General features: G+C 45.1%; 1 protein-coding gene and 1 long non-coding RNA gene across 11 annotated transcripts in view; one reads left to right on the top strand and one right to left on the bottom strand.

Annotated features, from left to right (window-relative positions):
- Positions 1 to 23438, top strand: part of ASAP1 (ArfGAP with SH3 domain, ankyrin repeat and PH domain 1) — a 389691-nt gene that overhangs the window by 64558 nt on the left and 301695 nt on the right. The window lies entirely within an intron of this gene.
- LOC130274439 (uncharacterized) overlaps positions 1 to 23438 on the bottom strand; it is a 105523-nt gene that overhangs the window by 1394 nt on the left and 80691 nt on the right. For 3 of the 5 annotated variants that reach the window (XR_008844384.1, XR_008844382.1, XR_008844380.1), the window contains one exon: positions 14013 to 14264. This is a non-coding gene — a long non-coding RNA (uncharacterized LOC130274439). The remainder of the gene's footprint in view (positions 1 to 14012; positions 14265 to 23438) is intronic. The other 2 variants (XR_008844381.1, XR_008844383.1) reach the window with 1 other exon arrangement.

Raw genomic sequence — 23438 nt, 5'->3', positions numbered from 1 at the left:
CCTGAAGTGCTGATGACTGGAACACCTCCTATCTCCACCTCCCATCCCTGTCCCTGCTTGATTGACAGTCAACTGGAAGCCAAGCCTTGTATGCACAATGTGTATGTATGTTTAAACGGAAAGAAAAAACAGACAGTGGTGGCGCTATCCTTGTGCCGTTACCAAGGGCAACATGATAACAGTTTCCACTTTGTAAAATGCCCACATACCTGGACGTGTTGGGCTCAGAGCTCAACACCTTTTTGCGCATAAACAGGAGTAGTTGTGTGGTGTCCCGGTACCGTATCCTACCGGTACTTGTGTATATAGGTCCCCTTAGCCAGAGTCCCTAGGACGTCGGGGTCTTTATTGTTTAGTTCATCCCTAGTCACCTCTCATCCAGATAGTAGTTATCCAGGAACCATTTGGGATTTATATCTATAGGATTGTATAAATGTAAATAAATAGTTAATTACCTGTCCATAGCGTAGCAGGACCTGCGGGTCACGTGATCAGGTAAACTCTATGGTTTTGTGCTTCAGGACCTTTGGAGGTCCCTATGACGTATTTCTCCCATCACTCCTTGTAATGGTGAGTGACAGTTAATTGGACCAGTAAAAGCGGCCCTGCCCCTGCCCATATAAGGGAGCGGCGGCCATTGTTCTTTCTCTTTTGCTCCTGCACTCCTGACGAGGAAGGACCTGTACAGCTATCTCCCTTTGCGGAGCCTTTGCGGATGCACGACAGGCTCTGCATGTCCTGTTTAAGTAGAAAGAAAAATTTTTTTTTTCCTTTTTTTTTCTTGGGAACTGTTCACTGCTGCGGTTTCTCCATATATATATATATAAAAAAATAATATGTGGTTTTATGTTCCTTTTTACTTATAGACATAGTATGGCCCGTAAACATATACGTGTGCACATTGCCACCTATACTATTATATTGGATATTTGTGGTATTTGCGCTTGATGCACATGATCCGCGTACATATAGATATACGTTAACCAGTATTATCCCCATAAACCTATGAGGCCAAAGCATGAGTCCAAAAATATTTTAAGTCTGGACCAAACGGAATGTACATACATTATGCAGTATTCACACTATGCGCCCTACGGATGCGGTTTATCCCGTATAAGACCTTTTTCATATATGTATAACCGGTCGGCAAGCCAAATTAGGACTTAGTAATTATACCCGTATCCGGGCTTTACCATGTTGCCGGGGGTGGCACCCATGAAATTGATATGGCCTCCGCACACATAGTGTTAAACATTATGCACTTACCCAGCACATGATTATCCATCCAGTCCAGGTCTTATACTTGCTCCCATCATTGACCTACGTCATCACCCTTCCGGAACCCGGGCTCCCGGGGTTTCCGTTTGGGATCATTTGGAGTTACACTATATAAGGGGGCACTTGCCCGATATATTATGTGCCACGACTAAGAGCCAGTATAGGCTCGAAACGCGTCGGTTTCCCTTCCTTCTTTTTATTTTTCACTATGGATATCCTTTGTTTTTAACATGCAACATTAAAGGTGAAGTTTTAATTTTCTAATTGGACCTTTTTGGAGCAGCTGGAGGCCCACCCCTGCACGTGTGCTTTTTTTCCTCCATTATTTTCCGGGACACGGCCCGCATCCTGCCTGCCTTGCTCTCCTGCAACTACGGAGCTCCTGCATCCAATACCGCACAGTGGTGAGCTGAATCCCCTCTTTTCTTTTTCTTTACAGCTATCTCCCGCAGTGAATTAGGCCCGAGCCTTGCGGCAACGGCTGATCGATCCTAAATTGAGAGTGTATCAATCCCTAAGCACTCTGCATGATCACCGGACCTTATCTATCCCCTAAATCCGGACGGATCTGCAAAATTACCCTAAATTCAGAGACTGTATCTAAAGTGCAACTGTCAGTCATTGCACTATATAGAGACTGTTTTCTTGAGACTGTTATTGTGCATTGTATGTAGCGCAAGCCTTTCAGTAAAGTTTATCCAAGTTCAAGTTCAACTACCTTGTGCCGGAGAATTACCTCAGCATACTAGCCCCCAGCCTGGCGTCACGAACTATAGGGTTAACATTAACCCCTCATCTATCACAACACCCCAACTACCATACACCCCCCAAGGCATACCACAGTTGCATGGCAGCCAGGACCCAGTTCCGTAGATGTACGGAGTTTGCAGAAAAGACTTGGTTCCTTTGGAAGACTCGGAGAGGTAAAAAGGGGTTTTCCTAAGGGTGCACATCGATACGGTAGGTTAACACCGTGGACATCAATAGTAAAATAATAAAACAGCTTTAATGACATACAGACAACGTGATTTGAGAGCGCAGCTCTCTTTATCAAGCCATGGACATGACTTGATAAAGAGAGCTGCGCTCTCGAAATGCTTAGTCTGTATGTAATTAGGCTTTAACCTACTGTAGCAATGTGCGCCCTTAGGAAAACCCGTTTTTACCTCTCCGTTCGAGCCTTCCAATGGAACCAAGTCTTCTCTGCAATCTGTATGTATAACACAGGAAGAATATTTGAAAACAGGGCTCTTCTTTAGCTGACTGTCCATCAAGCAGGGATAGGAGGAGATGCGAGAAGGTGTTACAGCCCTCAGCAGTTCAGGGGCTTCGGAACGCACCTTTGACACCTGGCATCACAGAATAAAAGCATTTTTTTTCTATGTTATGGAAGCACCGGAAAGATATATGAAAGGTACCATGCGTCTACGTGTCCTACCAGCATCTAATAGTGTCAGCTGTTTGGAACATGAATTGTAGCTGACAGATTCCCATTAAAGGGGTACTCCGGTGAAAACCTTTTATCTTTTAAATCAACTGGTGGCAGAAAGTTAAACATATTTGTAAATTACTTCTATTAAAAAATCTTAATCCTTCCTGTACTTATTAGCTGCTGAATACTACAGAGGAAATTCTTTTCTTTTTGGAATGCTCTCTGATGACATCACGAGCACAGTTCTCTCTGCTGATGTTATTATAATAATAATAACGCTTTATTTATTGTTGTCCTTAATGGGATTTGAACCCAAGTCCCCAGCACTGCAAGGCAGCAGTGCTAACTACTGAGCCACCATTCTGCCCTTAGCATACATCTGCTATGCATCTGCTATGCATGGTTGCTAAAATGGACAGAGATGTCAGCAGAGAGCACTGTGCTCGTGATGTCATCAGTGTTCCAAAAAGAAAGGAATTACCTCTGTAGCATTCAGCAGCTAATAAGTACTGGAAGGATTAAGCTAGAAGTAATTTACAAATATGTTCAACTTTCTGCCACCAGTTGATTTAAAAGAAAAAAGGTTTTCACTGGAGTACCCCTTAAAGGCAGAAAAGTCCCCATCACCCTTTAACCCCAGCCAAGCTCTCATCCTAATCCGGCATTGCAACATAATCACCACCATTAAAATGTATGCTCGGCTCTCCTGAGCATGCATTTTTTTCATTTGGTACATACAAATATGTTGCTTTCAGACCCCCAAGATGTCTGGCAGATGATGGGGTAATGAAAAAGGATCAGAATCTGGTGGTCCTATACACCAGTCAGTGTTTCCCAACCAGTGTGTCTCCAGTTGTTGCAAAACTACAACTCCCAGCATACTTGGGACAGAGAGAAACCTAGCTGCCTACCTACCTGACTGTCATCATACCTACCTAGCTACCTACCTGACTTCCTACATACCAAACTACCTGGCAACCTAGCTATCTACCTATTTGGCAATCTAGCTATCTACCTTACTGGCTATCTATCTACCTACCTACCTACCAACCTGGATGTCTTCATACCTACATAGCTACCTACCTAACGACCTATCTACCTGGCTATCTATCTACCTAAATGTCAGGCAGCCTAGCTGCCTACCTACCTGACTTTCTTCCTACCTACCTAGTTACCTAACTGACTACCTATCTACCTGTCTAGCAATCTACCTAGCTACTTAACTACCTGCCTACCTTAACTAACCACTGATACATTGAAACAAACCCCCAGCAGAGTAAGAACATACTGTATGTTGCTCTCTATTGGGATATTGAAAGGATGTATAAGGGCATGTCCATGTACTTCTATTTGGAGCATTGTTTCCCCAACCAGTGTGCCTCCAGCTGTTGCAAAACTACAACTCCCAGTATTCCCAGACAGCCTTTGGCTGTCCGGGCATGCTGGAAGTTGCAGTTTTGCAACAGCTGGATGCACACTGGTTGGGAAACACTGACCTAGATGATCATCCAATTTTACCAAAGCTGAAGCATTTGTCCAAATTCCGTCTAATATGCCTGACCATCAACTGGTGCCAGAAAGTTAAACAGATTTGTAAGTTACTTCTATTAAAAAATCGTAATCCTTCCAGTACTTATCAGCTGCTGTATGTTCCAGAGGAAGTTGTTTTCTTTTTGAATTTCCTTTCTGTCTGACCACAGTGCTCTCTGCTGACACCTTTGTCCATTTTAGGAACTGTCCAGAGCAGGAGCAAATCCCCATAGCAAACCTATCTTGCTCTGGACAGTTCCTAAAATGGACAGAGGTGTCGGCAGAGAGCACTGTGGTTAAAAAAGAAAAGAACTTCCTGCGGAGCATATATCAGCTGATAAATACTGGAAGGATTAAGATTTTTAAATAGAAGTTATTAATAAATATGTTTAACTTTCTGGCACTAGTTGATTTAAAAAATGTTTTTTTTTTCCAGGGGAGTACCCCTTTAAATGAGATATGAAGTGTATGAGCAGCATTATCGACCCTGCACGGTGTTATTATAATGGCGCTATATAAAACCCTTCAATCTGCATGAGGTATTGAACGGCTCAGTATCACCCCAGCGCTGTGCACTTATCATTCCCATGTGTAATGCTCTATACAAGCAGCGCTGAGACCTCGTACAGTGCCGAATATTAATTTATAAGGGTTGTATCTAAGGAATTTGCAGAGCTTGTCTTCATGCTGCGAATGGGAATAATTCCCAGTGTAAACACAATTATTTCCTGTAAACCTAAAACAATCCCGAATACTGAAAGGGGTACTCCAAAGGAAAACTTTTTTTTATCAACTGGTCCCAGAAAGTTAAACAGATTTGTAAATTACTTCTGTTAAAAAATCTTAATCCTTCCAGTACTTATTAGCTGCTGAATACTACAGAGGAAAGTATTTTCTTTTTGGAACACAGAGCTCTCTGTTGACATCACGAGCACAGAGCTCTCTGCTGACATCTCTGTCCATTTTAAGAACTGTCCAGAGTAGGATAAAATCCCCATAGCAAACATATGCTGCTCTGGACAGTTCCTAAAATGGACAGAAATGTCAGCAGAGAGCACTGTGTTCCAAAAAGAAAAGAATTTCCTCTGTAGTATTCAGCAGCTAATTAGTACTGGAAGGATTAATTTTTTTTTATAGAAGTAATTTACAAATTTGTTTAACTTTCTGGCACCAGTTGATAAAAAATAAAATAAAAGTTTTCCACCGGAGTACCCCTTTAACCCCTTAAGGACCAGGCCATTTTACACCTTAAGGACCTGAGTGTTTTTTGCTATTCTGACCACTATCACTTTAAACATTAATAACTCTGGAATGCTTTTAGTTATCATTCTGATTCTGAGATTGTTTTTTCGTGACATATTCTACTTTAACTTAGTGGTAAAATTTTATGGTAACTTGCATCCTTTCTTGGTGAAAAATCCCAAAATTTGATGAAAAAAATGAAAATTTTGCATTTTTCTAACTTTGAAGCTCTCTGCTTGTAAGGAAAATGGATATTCCAAATATATTTTTTTGGGTTCACATATACAATATGTCTACTTTATGTTTGCATCATAAAATTTATGAGTTTTTACTTTTGGAAGACACCAGAGGGCTTCAAAGTTCAGCAGCAATTTTCCGATTTTTCACAAAATTTTCAAACTCGCTATTTTTCAGGGACCAGTTCAGGTTTGAAGTGGATTTGAAGGGTCTTCATATTAGAAATACCCCATAAAAGACCCCATTATAAAAACTACACCCCCCCCCAAAGTATTCAAAATGACATTCAATAAGTGTTTTAACCCTTTAGGTGTTTCACAGGAATAGCAGCAAAGTGAAGGAGAAAATTCAAAATCTTCATTTTTTACACTTGCATGTTCTTGTAGACCCAATTTTTGAATTTTTGCAAGGGGTAAAAGGAGAAAATTTTTACTTGTATTTGAAACCCAATTTCTCTCGAGTAAGCACATACCTCATATGTCTATGTTAATTGTTCAGCGGGCGCAGTAGAGGGCTCAGAAGGGAAGGAGCGTCAAATGGTTTTTGGGGGGCATGCCGCATTTAGGAAGCCCCTATGGTGCCAGGACAGCAAAAAAAAAAACCACATGGCATACCATTTTGGAAACTAGACCCCTCAGGGAACGTAACAAGGGGTAAAGTGAACCTTAATACCCTACAGGTGATTCACGACTTTTGCATATGTAAAAAAATATATATATATTTTTTACCTAAAATGCTTGGTTTCCCAAAAATTTTACATTTTTAAAAAGGGTAATAGCAGAAAATACCCGCCAAAATTTGAAGCCCAATTTCTCCCGATACAGAAAACACCTCGCATGGGGGTGAAAAGTGCTCTGCTGGCGCACTACAGGTCTCAGAAGAGAAGGAGTCACATTTGGCTTTTTTGAAGGAAATTTTGCTCTGGGGGCATGCCGCATTTAGGAAGCCCCTATGGTGCCAGAACAGCAAAAAAAAAAACACATGGCATACCATTTTGGAAACTAGACCCCTCGGGGAACGTAACAAGGGGTAATGTGAACCTTAATGCCCTACAGGTGTTTCACGACTTTTGCATATGTAAAAAAAAAAAAAAATGTTTTACCTAAAATGCTTGTTTTCCCAAAATGTTTACATTTTTTAAAAGGGTAATAGCAGAAAATACCCCCCAAAATTTTAAGCCCAATTTCTCCCGATTCAGAAAACACCCCATATGGGGGTGAAAAGTGCTATGCTGGCACACTACAGGTCTCAGAAGAGAAGGAGTCACATTTGGCTTTTTGAAAGCGAATTTTGCTCTGGGGACATGCCGCATTTAGGAAGCCCTTATGGTGCCAGGACAGCAAAAAAAAAACACATGGCATACCATTTTGGAAACTAGACCCCTCGGGGAACGTAACAAGGGGTAATGTGAACCTTAATGCCCTACAGGTGTTTCACGACTTTTGCATATGTAAAAAAAAAAAAAAAATGTTTTACCTAAAATGCTTGTTTTCCCAAAATGTTTACATTTTTAAAAAGGGTAATAGCAGAAAATACCCCCCAAAATTTTAAGCCCAATTTCTCCCGATTCAGAAAACACCCCATATGGGGGTGAAAAGTGCTATGCTGGCGCACTACAGGTCTCAGAAGAGAAGGAGTCACATTTGGCTTTTTGAAAGCGAATTTTGCTCTGGGGACATGCCGCATTTAGGAAGCCCTTATGGTGCCAGGACAGCAAAAAAAAAACCACATGGCATACCATTTTGGAAACTAGACCCCTCGGGGAACGTAACAAGGAGTAGTTTGAACCTTAATACCCTACAGGTGTTTCACAACTTTTGCATATGTAAAAAAATATATATATTTTTTACCTAAAATGCTTGTTTTCCCAAAAATTTTACATTTTTAAAAAGGGTAATAGCAGAAAATACCCCCCAAAATTTGTTAGGCAATTTCTCCCGAGTACGGCGATACCCCATATGTGACCCTAAACTGTTGCCTTGAAATACGACAGGGCTCCAAAGTGAGAGCGCCATGCGCATTTGAGGCCTGAATTAGGGACTTGCATTGGGGTGGACATAGGGGTATTCTACGCCAGTGATTCCCAAACAGGGTGCCTCCAGCTGTTGTAAAACTCCCAGCATGCCTGGACAGTCAACGGCTATCTGGCAATACTGGGAGTAGTTGTTTTGCCACAGCTGGAGGCTCCGTTTTGGAAACAGTGGCGTACCAGACGTTTTTCATTTTTATTGGGGAGGGGAGGGGGGCTGTGTAGGGGTATGTGTATATGTAGTGTTTTTTACTTTTTATTGTGTGTTAGTGTAGTGTTTTTAGGGTACAGTCGCACGGGCGGGGGTTCACAGTAGTTTCTCGCTGGCAGTTTGAGCTGCGGCAGAAATTTTGCCGCACCTCAAACTTGCAGCCCGATACTTACTGTAATTCTCCGCCCATGTGAGTGTACCCTGTACATTCACATTGGGGGGGGGGAACATCCAGCTGTTGCAAAACTACAACTCCCAGCATGTACGGTCTATCGTAGTGCATGCTGGGAGTTGTAGTTTTGCAACAGCTGGAGGCACACTGGTTGTGAAACACCGAGTTTGGTAACAAACTCAGTGTTTTGCAACCAGTGTGCCTTCAGCTGTTGCAAAAGCTACAACCCCCAGCATGTACGGACAGCGGAAGGGCATGCTGGGTCTTGTAGTTATGCAACAGCTGGAGGCATAGTACTTTGGCTGGGGATGCTGGGTATTGTAGTTATGCAACAGCTGGAGACACACTGATTTGCTACTTAACTCAGTGTGCCTTCAGCTGTTGCAAAACTACAACTCTCAGTAGTCACCGACAGCCAACGGGCATGCTGGGAGTTGTAGTTATGCAACCACCAGATGCACCACTACAACTCCCAGCATGCACTTTAGCTGATTGTGCAAGCTGGGAGTTGTAGTTACACAACAGCTGAAGGTACACTTTTCCATAGAAAGAATGTGCCTCCAGCTGTTGCAAAACTACAAGTCCCAGCATGCCCATAAGGGAATGCTGGGAGTTGTGGTGGTCTGCCTCCTGCTGTTGCATAACTACAGCTCCCAGCATGCCCTTTTTGCATGCTGGGAGCTGTTGCTAAGCAACAGCAGGAGGCTGTCACTCACCTCCAACGATCCTCGCCGCACAGGTCAGTCCCTCGTCGTCTCCGCCGCTGCTCCTGGGGCCCCGATCCCAACAGGGGCGCCGGGGATCGGGGTCCCCAGCACCCGGGGTGCACGTCCCGCACCTGCTCACGTCCTCCGGAAGAGGGGCGGAGCGGGTTGCGGGAGTGACACCCGCAGCAGGCGCCCTGATTGGTCGGACAATAATCCGGCCGACGAATCAGGGCGATCGTGAGGTGGCACCAGTGCCACCTCACCCCTGCTGGCTCTGGCTGTTCGGGGCCGTCTCTGACGGCTCCGATCAGCCAATAATTCCGGGTCACTGGAGACCCGATTGACCCGGAATCCGCCGCAGATCGCTGGACTGAATTGTCCAGCGATCTGCGGCCATCGCCGACATGGGGGGTCATAATGACCCCCCTGGGCAATATGCCCCGATGCCTGCTGAACGATTTCAGCAGGCATCAGGGACTGGCTCCGCTCCAGATGGTTGCGGGGGGCCGGTAAAACACATGACGTTTTCATACGTCATGTGTCCTTAAGGACTCGGAAATGGAGACGTATGAGAACGTCATGTGTCCTTAAGGGGTTAAGGACATGATATAATGGGGAACATTTTAGTTACTAAAATCACAGGTATTTGTGGTGGCCCAGTGGAGGCTGTACCAGAAGCTGCTGCTGCAACAAGGTGAACTCTCATGTTGGGGTCCTGTAAGGTTTGCTGAGGGCCAATGTTCATATATTTCTGTACTGCTTGCATTGCATTGTATTTCTATATGCATACACTGAGGTTGTTGCCTTTTCAGAAAATGTTGAGAGCACAGAGCATAGCATAGTCCGCCCCTAGCCAATCCTTGCCTTGCTCCTTTGCCTGGGAAAGGAGGAGGAACTTCCCTCTAGCAGAGCAATGTGGTTCTTGGCTTGGTCAAGGGAGCGCATAATGGTCAGCAGCTCCTGTTACCTCATAAGAAGATTACCACATGGTGAGCCCCAGGTGTAGCTGCCATCAAGCACACCTCTACAGTTAGGTCACCATTTCAAGCCATATTGGTGGCTTAGAGGTGGTTAGCACCGTTTCCATAGAGCACTGGAGTCCTAGGTTTAAAAAGTACCTGTCACTAAATAAACTTTTCTAAACTAACTCAGGCTATGTTCCCTAACTGCTCCTAGTACCCTCCCACTCTTAATTTTTTTTTTTTTTTTTAAAGCTGTGTATCTTACTGTTCTTCTTGCTCACATAGTGCAATCTCCCAGCAAGAGAAAGTGGGTGTTTCCCAGCAGGCATGAAAGCACTGAAGCCTGCTGGGGGACCACTTCCGCCCTCACAAGACCTCAGGCTCTGTGTAGCTTGTCAGGATTCGGCTGGCATGCAGCGAGGACACTGGTGGTGGATCCTCTGTGTCAGTGGGGTGATGACGTGGGCCGTACCAGGGGAACGGAGTCTAAGGGGTTACTGGTTTTCACCAGAGCCCGCCGCAAAGCGGGATGGACTTGCAGCGGCAGGTAACCCCCAAGTCATTCCACCCGATAGCGACTCAACCCCAGCTGACAGCTGAGACAGGCGCGGTACACAGGGACAAGGCAAGAGCAAGGTCGGACGTAGCAGAAGGTCAGGGCAGGCAGCAAGAGTTGTAGTCAGGGGCAACAGCAGAAGGCCAGGGTACACAGGCTTGGGAACACACTAAACGCTTTCACAGGGCACAAGGCAACAAGATCCGGCAAGGACAGGAAGGGGAAGTGGGTTTATATAGGCAAGGTACAGGTGCAGGTACTGATTGGGCCAGGCACCAATCAATGACGCACTGGCCTTTTAAATCTCAGAGAGCCGGCGCGCGCGCGCCCTAGAGAGTGAAGCTGCGCGCGCCAGGACTGAGCCGACAGAGAACGGGGCAGGTGAGGAGATTGGGATGCGACCCGCGGGCAGGCGCGTCCCGCTACGCGGATCGCATCCCCGCCGGCGATACTAGTGCAGCGCTCCCGGTCAGCGGGTCTGACCGGGGCGCTGCACAGAGATGTACGCCGCGAGCGCTCCGGGGAGGAGCAGGGACCCGGAGCGCTCGGCGTAACATAGCTTTCAGTGAGGCTCTGTGCAGCTGTCAATCAAGCTCAGTGCAAAGAACCCTTCCCGAGTTTGGTCTTTTGCCAGGCCGGGAGGAGACCAAACTCACTGTATTAATTGTGGCAGGAAACAGAACAGAGCCACCTAGTGGCCATTTTTTCTATTACATTTTAAACATATTTATGTTGATAATTTTAAAAGCAAGTGGATGGGAAAGGGTCTGCTAATTACACAAGGAACACTTTATTATAAGTTTTATTTGGTACTCTTTAAATCCCACCAAGGACAACTCTGCAACAAGTTTCTCCCAGTGTTATCACAGGCTTTCTCTGGGTACTCCCGCACTCCAAAAAAACACCATACTGATAGGCGAATTTAGATTGTGAGCCCTAGTGGTGAAAGGGACTAATTTGAGTTAACAGTGTACAGCACTGCGGAATCCGTGTGGACTATATGAAAATAATAATTATTATAATATTCAAGTTTTCTTAGCCTAGCAGAACCTTGCTGTTAGGATACATATTGCCACAAGAAATGTACAGAAGTAAGGGGTCGCAGTAAATGGAAAAGAACTTATCGGGATCATTGTCAAAATCCGATGTCCAGCCTAAGGTCCTGGTGCCTCTCCCAACAATTGGGCGACTTCTGGAAGTGCCGTCAGAATTTTTTTCACAACAACATCCATAACTAAATAAGTGGTGGAAAGTTGGTATAGTCTTCCACCGTGACCCCCTGTGAAGATCCTTATAAATTCCGGACACCAGCTAGCGCAATACTACAGTACTAGGGATTGAGACTGTAACCATTTTCTGCAGCTCCCAAGTAAAGTTGGGTTCACACCACGTTTTGTTAAATACGGTTCCTGTATACGGCTGGGAAGAGGGGGGGCGGGGCTTAATCGCGGCGCCCGCACTCAGCCGTATTCGGGAACCGTATTCAATGCATGTCTATGAGCCGACCGGAGTGAACCGCACCCTCCGGTCGGCTTCGTTTTCGGCCGTATGCGGTTTCCCGACCGTAGGCAAAAACACGGTCGACCACGTTTTTGCCTGCGGTCGGGAAACCGCATACGGCCGAAAACGAAGCCGACCGGAGGCTGCGGTTCACTCCGGTCGGCTCATAGACATGCATTAAATACGGTTCCCGAATACGGCTGAGTGTGAGCGCCGCGATTAAGCCCCGCCCCCCCTCCTCCCAGCCGTATACGGGAATCGTATTTAACAAAACGTGGTGTGAACCCAGCCTAACCGTGAACCTCCAGGAACTGTTTGTTAAAGTAAAGTAAACAATTGTTACCCCGACATAGCGGTCGCAAGTCTTTCCTGGGCTTTGAAAGAGGAGAACTGCTAAATTAGCAAAAAGGCAGTGTGTGAGTTTGGGTTTACACGGGACTGTTCACCACTCCAAGTCACATGGGACATGATCATCAGTGATGTGTAGTACTACAAGTTCCAGCCAGCCAAATGTCACAACACCCCGGCTCTTTCTTTTTTTTTGTCCACAGTGCTCTCTGCTGACACCTGATGCCCTTATCAGGAACTGTCCAGAGCAGGAGAAAATCCCCATAGCAAACCTATTCTGCTCTGGACAGTTCCTGACACGGACAGAGGTGTCAGCAGAGAGCACTGTGGACAACACAAAAAAAGAAATTCAAAAAGTAAAGAATTTCCACTGTAGCATACAGCTGCTAAAAAGTACTAAAACAATTAAGATTTTTTAAGAGAAGTAATTTACAAATCTGTTTAACTTTCTGGCATCAGTTCATTAAAAAAAAGTTTTCCACCGGAGTACCCCTTTAATGCAATTTTCTGTTGCCTTCAATAATGTGTCTTTTAAGTAGTCCCATTTCTCCTGGACTCCATGTACCCGTATTTTTCGCCCTATAGGACGCACCGGCGTATAAGACGCACCCAATTTATAGGTGCAAAATCTAAAAAAATAAAGATTTTGAACCCAATAGTGGTCTTCAACCTGCGGACCTCCAGATGTTGCAAAACTACAACTCCCAGCATGCCCAGACAGCCGTTGGCTGTCCGGGCATGCTGGGAGTTGTAGTTTTGCAACATCTGGAGGTCCGCAGATTGAAGACCACTGCATAGGAGGTAATACTCACGTGTCCCCGCCGCTCCGGACCCGTCACCGCTGCCCTGGATGTCGCTCCATCGCTGTCGCCGCGTCCCCGTCGCTCCGGAACGTCTCTGCTGCCGCCCGGGTATCCTCGCTCTCCGTCGCCGCAATCACGTCGTTACGCACGCCGCAACGTACGCGACGACGTGATGACGGGGAAGGAGAGCGTCGGCCATACAGGGGATCCCTGAACGGAGAAGACACCGAGGAGGCAGGTAAGGTCCCTCCCGGTGTCCTGTAAGCACTAACCCGGCTATTCAGTCGGGCTGTTCGGGACCGCCGCGGTGAAATCGCGGTGGTCCCGAACAGCCCGACTGAACAGCCGGGTTAGTGTCACTTTCCCTTCAGATGTGGCGGTCAGCTTTGATCACCGTGTCTGAAGGGTTAATACAGGGCATCACCGCGATCGGTGATGTCCTGTATTAGCCGCAGGTCCCGGCCGTTGATGGCCACAGGGACCGCCGTGATAGGGGTGTATTCGCCGTATAAGACACACCGACTTTTCCCCCCCCCCCAGTTTTGGGGAAGAAAAAGTGCGTCTTATACGGCGAAAAATACGGTAATCTGTTCCAGTCTGATAGGGACTCATTTATGACTAATCTCATTTTTGAAAAATCTGGGAGTTGTAGCTTTGCAACAGCTGGAGGCACACTGGTTGGGAAACACTATCTAAAGTAAAAATGCAACAACAATTCAGATTGAATCTAACATATGTATCAATTCGATGCCCACCAGTGCTCCCGCAGGGATAGGGGTGCTATGGTCTCTAGTCATAGACATGTGCTGTGTGAACGGACCCCAAAGGTGCTGCAGCCCCGTCCGCTCGGTGAGTGTTTCCCCCCCAACCTTGGCTCTTGAGCTTAGTAGGAGAATTATTCTAATAAAACAAGTAACAGAACAGCAGGATATGGCAGCTGACTATTTGTTACTATGTAATCCACTTATTAGCAGATTTACTCATAAAACAGGGAACAATACCCACCTGCAACCGACTGGTGCACGTAAACCGCGTCATGAAGGGCGATGCTGCACACGTGGGGAGAAATTGTGCAAATCTTAAATTATTCTCTTCGCTGTAAATTACCATACGCCTAATTATCTTCTTTACGGGTAAATTACTGAAGTGTTGTTAATAACCTTTAATTAGTACTCAGGCTTCTATCCAGCAGAAATTGTAAGCATGTATAGCTGCAGTGTAAAGCATGGGGGATGGACAAATCCGCAGCCTGAACCACTGTTGAGAAAAGATAACGCTGTGAAACTACTGTGTTAAAGGGGACGACACACAATATCCAGGGTTAGAAAACATGGCTTGTTCTCAACAACAGCTCCACATCCACAGGTATTGTGTGGTATAGCGACACCACTTACTCCTAAAGAGCTGAACTGCAATACCAGACATAGTCCATGGACAGGGGTGGCGCAGTTTCTAGAAAAAACGATTTTTCCTTTTAAATCATAGGCATCCCCTAGTATATGATTGTGTGTGGCCTAGGTGTAGGTATGCCTAACAGGAACAAGGCTTAAAGGAGTACTCCGCTGCCCCAGTGTTCGGAACATTTTGTTCCAAATGCTTAGAGCTGCCGGCGGATTTGTGACATCACGGCCACTCCCACTCAATGCAAGTATGGTGGCCCAGTACGGGATGGTGTGTCCCCGTACATTTCTCCCCCTATAAAACCAGGGGAGATGCCGCAATCTCCCCCTTAGCTCATTGCTATTCCTGCTGAGGTCCAGTGCAGTCTGTGTCCAGAGCATTGGAGGCCTCAAGCCTAAAGTCTGCAGCCATAAGTCGGCTCAAGTAAGATCAAAGTCATCTTCATGTCAATTGTCAAGTCAGTCAAGTCTTCTATATAGTCACCGTGGCCTGCACTTAAGTGTCTCTACATACTGCAAGTCCCAGCAAGCCTGTGAGGTCCCCCTGTGTCACTGGTCACCTCCTTGGGATACTGGCTGTACTGCATAGACTGTGTCATCTGTCTACCCTCAGTAAAGCTACCGTTGTCCGTAAATGGCGTCGGTGTCTTCATTGCCCCCGTACCAAGCCCTGGACCAGTGGTATTACCACGCCCTGATGTAACGACATGAAGGGGTTAATAACATTTGCCCCCAGGGTCACAACATCTGCCCTGCATTGCACCCCGCTATATCACACAAGTCTATGGAAGTGGGTGTGGAGGCCGCCACGCCCCCTCCCATAGACTTGCATTGAGGGGGTGTGGAAGTGATGTCACGACCCGCGCCACCCACACCCGGTGTTCTAAATGAATGCCGGGTGCTGCACAGAGATCACTGGGGTCCGGGCCGCGGGACCGCCGCGGTCAGACATCTTATCCCCTATCCTTTGAATAGGGGATAAGATGTGTAGGGGCGAAGTACCCCTATAAGGCTATGTTCACAAAGCGGAAACTGATTTTAATGGGATTCTGCTGCACTGTGCACACGGTGGAATTTCCACGACCGCAACATCTGCCGCAGAAATCCAGATTCCGGCATCTGCAGAAATAATAGACTTTTCTATGCTCGCTGCAGATACCGCTCGGAAATGCAGTGATGTCTCTAAGGCGACTCATTTCCCAGAGGTCCTATCGCCCGCCGGAATATTCAAATGTGCGGAATGTCCACTCTTATTTTTCAGATATTCCACTCATTTATGGCCATGTGAACATGGCCTAACAAGTTTGGGTCCATCCTTTCTCCTAGGTGATGAGTCTAGCCTAGGGACTTTTCCACAATCATTGGCTTGGGGAGGATCACATGACCAAGGTATCGGTCATCTATAATAATGCAAATGTTAACCCTTATACCAGGGGCAGACACAGACAGCAGAGGGCTCCTGTGCAAAGAATGTGCCTGTTCCCCCCCCCCCCCCCCCCCCCAAAAAAAAGTACTATGCCATAACATTTCTCTGCAACTCACATTAATCTGCAGAATTAGGTAGGCAGCAATTCTCCCACATTAGGTACCATAGATTCCCCACATTAGGTAGCATAGATTCCCCACATTACTTAGCATAGATTCCCCCACATTAGGTAGCATAGTTTCCCCACATTAGGTAGCACAGATTCCCCACATTAGGTAGCATAGTTTCCCCACATTAGGTAGCATAGATTCCCCACATTAGGTAGCATATATTCCCCCCCACATTAGGTAGCATATATTCCCCCCACATTAGGTAGCATATATTCCCCCACATTAGGTAGCATATATTCCCCACATTAGGTAGCACAGATTCCCCACATTAGGTCACACAGATTCCCCACATTAGGTAGCATAGATTCCCCACATTAGGTAGCATAGTTTCCCCACATTAGGTAGCATAGATTCCCCACATTAGGTAGCATAGATTCCCCACATTAGGTAGCAGTTTCCCCACATTAGGTAGCATAGATTCTTCACATTAGGTAGCATATATTCCCCCCACATTAGGTAGCATATATTCCCCCCACATTAGGTAGCATATATTCCCCACATTAGGTAGCACAGATTCCCCACATTAGGTCACACAGATTCCCCACATTAGGTAGCATAGATTCCCCACATTAGGTAGCATAGTTTCCCCACATTAGGTAGCATAGATTCCCCACATTAGGTAGCATAGATTCCCCACATTAGGTAGCAGTTTCCCCACATTAGGTAGCATAGATTCTTCACATTAGGTAGCATAGATTCCCCACATTAGGTAGCAGTTTCCCCACATTAGGTAGCATAGCCAATACACAGACACACACAGACACGCACAGACACACACACACATGGACACACTTACCTGGCCTGCACAGCGCATCTCCTCCCCTGGCTCACACGCTGGGCCCCTGTGCAGCTGAACCAGCTGCACAGGCGATATGTCCGCCCCTGCCTTATGCCCCTAAAATACTGCTGAGTATGCCAGTGTTTTTCAAACAGAATGTCTCTAGCTGTTGCAAAACTACAACTCCCAGCATGTCCGAACAGCCGAAGGCTGTCCGGGCATGCTTGGAGTTGTAGTTTTGCAACAGCTGAAGACACACTGTTTGGAAAACACTGATGTATGCTATTCAGGACAACTTCTTAAAGGGGTACTCCGGTGGATAACAAATGTATTCAAATCAACTGGTGGCAGAAAGTTATACAGATTTGTAAATTACTTCTATTTAAAAAATCTTAATCCTTTCAGTACTTAGCTGCTGTATGCTCCAGAGGAAGTTGTGTAGTTCTTTCCAGCCTGACCGCAGTGCTCTCTGCTGACACCTCTGTCCATGTCAGGAACTGTCCAGAGCAGGAGAGGTTTACTATGGTGATTTGCTCCTACTCTGGGCAGTCCCTGACAAAGACAGAGGTGTCAGCAGAGAGCACTCTGTTCAGACTGGAATGAACTACACAACTTTTTCTGGAGCATACAGCAGCTGATAAGTACTGGAAGAATTAAGATTTTTATATTGAAGTAATTTACAAATCTGTTTAACGTTCAGGCACCAGTTGATTTGAATACATTTGTTTTCCACCGGAGTACCCCTTTAAAGGATGGTAACTGGGACAAAGGTTCTGGCACATATTTAAGTAATTTCTATCACTCATTATTGTATCCAAGAAATCAGATATTCCAGGTGCGATTATTCTGGTCACGTGACCTCTTCATTCCTCAGCGCAGATATGAGATGAGTCAGCGCCGACAAATGGATCCGGATTACACCGAATAGTTCAGTCTGCAGCTGTAAAGTGCCGCAATTATTGTAATTGTGGTCAGTGACAACAAAGGATTTGTCATAGCGACAAAATAACTGCACAGTGACGCTTCATACGGAGTAAAGGACGCGGCGCTACAATCGGGGACATCCAATTACAAATATGTTCTCTTTCCTGCTCTGTGCAGAACGTACAGTAAATGCCACATAGTAACCGAAATACATATATCACACAACAATATATGGGGGGAGCAGAATTGTGCCCCTGCTATCATAAGAGATAAGTCTTGATTGACAGGTGCTTTTAAATCTATATTATTATTTTTTAAATCCCTTAGACATTATTATAGTAGTTCGATTCTTGTATATAGGAGTAGTATTATAGTAGTTATATTCTTGTATATAGGAGCAGTATTATAGTAGTTATATTCTTGTATATAGGAGGCAGTATTATAGTAGTTATATTCTTGTATATAGGAGAAGTATTATAGTAGTTATATTCTTGTATATAGGAGTAGTATTATAGTAGTTATATTCTTGTATATAGAAGTATTATAGTAGTTATATTATTGTATATAGGAGCAGTATTATAGTAGTTATATTCTTGTATATAGGAGCAGTGTTATAGTAGTTATATTCTTGTATATAGGAGCAGTATTATAGTAGTTATATTCTTGTATATAGGAGCAGTATTATAGTAGTTATATTCTTGTATATAGGAGCAGTATTATAGTAGTTATATTCTTGTATATAGGAGCAGTATTATAGTAGTTATATTCTTGTATATAGGAGCAGTATTATAGTAGTTATATTCTTGTATACAGAAGGCAGTATTATAGTAGTTGTATTCTTGTATATAGGAGCAGTATTATAGTAGTTATATTCTTGTATATAGGAGCAGTATCATAGTAGTTATATTCTTGTATATAGGAGCAGTATTATAGTAGTTGTATTCTTGTATATAGGAACAGTATTATAGTAGTTGTATTCTTGTATATAGGAACAGTATTATAGTAGTTGTATTCTTGTATATAGGAGCAGTATTATAGTAGTTATATTCTTGTATATAGGAGCAGTATTATAGTAGTTATATTATTGTATATAGGAGCAGTATTATAGTAGTTGTATTCTTGTATATAGGAGGCAGTATTATAGTAGTTATATTCTTGTATATAGGAGCAGTATTATAGTAGTTGTATTCTTGTATATAGGAGCAGTATTATAGTAGTTATATTCTTGTATATAGGAACAGTATTATAGTAGTTATATTCTTGTATATAGGAGGAGTATTATAGTAGTTATATTCTTGTATATAGGAGGAGTATTATAGTAGTTATATTCTTGTATATAGGAGCAGTATTATAGTAGTTATATTCTTGTATATAGGAGGCAGTATTATAGTAGTTATATTCTTGTATATAGGAGCAGTATTATAGTAGTTATATTCTTGTATATAGGGGCAGTATTATAGTAAATATATTTTACATAAGGAAAGGGTTAATAAATATACCGTGAGTTATTGGAATAAGGCCTGGATGTCGCTTCCTGGCTGGTAATATCAATCAGGTGTGAGGTTTTGCTGACTCAGCTGCTTTGCTGTGAGGGTTTACATAAATGTTCTGCATGGGTTCACTGGAGAGGATGACTTCATAGTGTTACAGGATATCATGGTATCTGCTGGCATCAGGCCATACACGGCCGCTGCGTTGTACAATGAGAAGCCAGTGCATCTTGTATGTCAGCAATACTGCTGAGGTTTGCAAGGGGCGGTGCCAAAATCAATCGGCACTATGATTGTGTGGATACACAATGTCCCCATTGGCGGCAACCGTCCGTGCAGAACTCCGTGGAAAAAATGTGCATCTTCATTCTTTTAGGGGAAAGCAAAATCCAGTGGAAATTCAGCAGTGTGCTTGGTGCGGCAGATTACCATTAAAAACAATAGGAGGCTGCTGTACCGGAATTTCTGAGTGGAATTCTGTAGCATTAATGGGCCCTAAGGTTGGGCTCATACAACAGATTTTTTGCGAGGAATTTTGCACTGGAATTTTTTAGGTGCATTGCATTCTGTACTGGAATTGTTGGGTTTCCGTACAGAATGATGGAGGATAGTATGCACGACAAAGCAGAATGCCCATTGAAACCAATACAAAATGCAATGCACCTAAAATTCCGAGTTCTGTGGCCTTAGATTTCCACTTGTTTTCTTAAAGGGGCACTCCGGTGGAAAACTATTTTATTTTTATTTTTTTAATTCAACTGGTGCCAGAAAGTTAAACAGATTTGTAAATTACTTCTATTAAAAAATCTTACTCCTTCCAGTACTTATTAGCTGCTGAATACTACAGAGGAAATTATTTTCTTTTTGGAACACAGAGCTCTCTGCTGACATCACGAGCACAGTGCTCTCTGCTGACATCATGACCACAGTGCTCTCTGCTGACATCTCTGTCCATTTTAGGAACTGTCCAGAGCAGCATATGCTTGCTATGGGGATTTTCTTCTACTCTGGACAGTTCTTAAAATAGACAGAGATGTCAGCAGAGAGCAATGTGTTCTAAAAAGAAAAGAATTTCCTCTGTAGTATTCAGGAGGTAATAAGTACTGGAAGGATTAAGATTTAAGATTCTTTAATAGAAGTAATTTACAAATCTGTTTAACTTTTTGGCATCAGTTGATTTAAAAAAAAAAAGTTTACCACCGGAGTACCCATTTAACCCCCCGAAAAAAAACTGCCACTGCATTTTCCTGTTTTTTTCGTGTTTTATTTTAACTCCTAATTAAGAAGAAGAAAAAGATGTAAAAAGGCTAGAAAAAATACCAATACAAACCCCAAATTTTTTAAAGGGGTACTCCACCCCTAGATATCTTATCCCCTATCCAAAGGATAGGGGATAAGATGTCTGATCGCGGGGATCCCACCGCTGGGCCGTCACGCCCCCTCCTATAGACTTGCATTGAGGGGGCGGGGCATGACGTCACACGTTACCGTGGTCGGGACCCAGACCCTCCAGCTCTCCGGGAGCAGAAACAGGTGGGTGCCGCATGCTATATTGCGGGGGTCCCCAGCGGCGGGACCTCCTCGATCAGACATCTTATCCCCTATCCTTTGGATAGGGGATAAGATGTCTAGGGGTGGAGTACCCCTTTAAGGGCTATTTTTTTTTCTCTCCTATAGACTTTTTTTTAGAGAGAAACCCCAAAATATCATCAAAATATCATCGAAACCCCAAAATATCAAAAAAATTCCATAGTTTCAACATGCTGCGACTTTGAATATCGCACACAGAGCCCAGAAACGCTGAAAAATGGAAAGAGGAGTGAAAGAAAAAAACATCAAGCGGGTTTGGTGTTTCATAAATTCACATTGATTTGCAGCTAACATCTGGTCGTGGCATTTCTTCACCCAAAAAATGTGTGGAGTTTTTGTAGAACACTAGGGCAGTTTTTCCCAACCAAGGTGCCTCCCGCTGTTGCAAAACTACAACTCCCAGCAAGCCCGGACAGCCAACGGCTGTCCGGGCTTGCTGGGAGTTGTAGTTTTGCAACAGCGGGAGGCACCCTGGTTGGGAAACATAGGTCTAGGGATACATAGAAGGAGTTGGCTTGCTGTGCCTGGTGTATGGTGTATTCCTGATTTCTCTAGGGGTTTTATAATTACGCCGTCACGGGTTTCTCTACAGGTGTTTCAGGATCCTCTGGGGATTCACAGGAGCTTATCAATCAGTAAGGGCTGTCTCATTCCCCAGTGACATTACCCTTAGCATCACACTGCCAGCTTGTCATCTTCCTACTGTGCATCCTGGTGCCGCTCAGGTAAATAAAGGGGATAATTGTTGGGGTTTGTTCACACTACAGACATTCCTCTTGGAAATTCTGCAGGGATTCCACTTGCAGCAGTCCATTATTGATCTCAATGGGATTGTGCTGCTTAATTCACACATCTAATCTTCCATAGCTAGGGGCTAGTTTACCCCTTTAGGTAGCCAGGTCCCCTCAGTAGTTTACCCCTTAGGTAGACAGGTCCCCACAGTAGTTTACCTCTTTAGGTAGCCAGGTCCCCACAGTAGTTTACCCCTTAGGTAGCCAGGTCCCCACAGTAGTTTACCCCTTAGGTAGCCAGGTCCCCACAGTAGTTTACCCCTTTAGGTAGCCAGGTCCCCTTTAGTAGTTTCCCTCTTTAGGTAGCCAGGTCCCCACAGTAGTTTACCCCTTAGGTAGCCAGGTCCCCTCAGTAGTTTACCCCTTTAGGTAGCCAGGTCCCCACAGTAGTTCCCCCCTTTAGGTAGCCAGGTCCCCTTTAGTAGTTTCCCTCTTTAGGTAGCCATGTCCCCACAGTAGTTTACCCCTTAGGTAGACAGGTCCCCACAGTAGTTTACCCCTTAGGTAGCCAGGTCCCCTCAGTAGTTTACCCCTTTAGGTAGCCAGGTCCCCACAGTAGTTTACCCCTTTAGGTAGCCAGGTCCCCTTTAGTAGTTTACCCCTTTAGGTAGCCATGTCCCCACAGTAGTTTACCCCTTTAGGTAGCCAGGTCCCCTCAGTAGTTTACCCCTTTAGGTAGCCAGGTCCCCTCAGTAGTTTACCCCTTTAGGTAGCCATGTCCCCACAGTAGTTTACCCCTTAGGTAGCCAGGTCCCCACAGTAGTTTACCCTTTAGGTAGCCAGGTCCCCACAGTAGTTTACCCCTTTAGGTAGCCAGGTCCCCTCAGTAGTTTCCCCCTTTAGGTAGCCAGGTCCCCTTTAGTAGTTTCCCTCTTTAGGTAGCCAGGTCCCCACAGTAGTTTACCCCTTAGGTAGCCAGGTCCCCTCAGTAGTTTACCCCTTTAGGTAGCCAGGTCCCCACAGTAGTTCCCCCCTTTAGGTAGCCAGGTCCCCTTTAGTAGTTTCCCTCTTTAGGTAGCCATGTCCCCACAGTAGTTTACCCCTTAGGTAGACAGGTCCCCACAGTAGTTTACCCCTTAGGTAGCCAGGTCCCCTCAGTAGTTTACCCCTTTAGGTAGCCATGTCCCCACAGTAGTTTACCCCTTAGGTAGCCAGGTCCCCACAGTAGTTTACCCTTTAGGTAGCCAGGTCCCCACAGTAGTTTACCCCTTTAGGTAGCCAGGTCCCCTCAGTAGTTTCCCCCTTTAGGTAGCCAGGTCCCCTTTAGTAGTTTCCCTCTTTAGGTAGCCAGGTCCCCACAGTAGTTTACCCCTTAGGTAGCCAGGTCCCCTCAGTAGTTTACCCCTTAGGTAGCCAGGTCCCCTCAGTAGTTTACCCCTTTAGGTAGCCAGGTCCCCACAGTAGTTCCCCCCTTTAGGTAGCCAGGTCCCCTTTAGTAGTTTCCCTCTTTAGGTAGCCATGTCCCCACAGTAGTTTACCCCTTAGGTAGACAGGTCCCCACAGTAGTTTACCCCTTAGGTAGCCAGGTCCCCTCAGTAGTTTACCCCTTTAGGTAGCCAGGTCCCCACAGTAGTTTACCCCTTTAGGTAGCCAGGTCCCCTTTAGTAGTTTACCCCTTTAGGTAGCCAGGTCCCCACAGTAGTTTACCCCTTTAGGTAGCCAGGTCCCCTTTAGTAGTTTCCCTCTTTAGGTAGCCAAGTCCCCACAGTAGTTTACCCCTTTAGGTAGCCAGGTCCCCTCAGTAGTTTACCCCTTTAGGTAGCCATGTCCCCACAGTAGTTTACCCCTTTAGGTAGCCAGGTCCCCTCAGTAGTTTACCCCTTTAGGTAGCCATGTCCCCACAGTAGTTTACCCCTTTAGGT

Source organism: Hyla sarda, chromosome 5, assembly GCF_029499605.1.
Source record: "Hyla sarda isolate aHylSar1 chromosome 5, aHylSar1.hap1, whole genome shotgun sequence".
Lineage (NCBI taxonomy): Eukaryota > Metazoa > Chordata > Amphibia > Anura > Hylidae > Hyla > Hyla sarda.
This window is presented reverse-complemented; position numbering and strand designations above follow the sequence as displayed.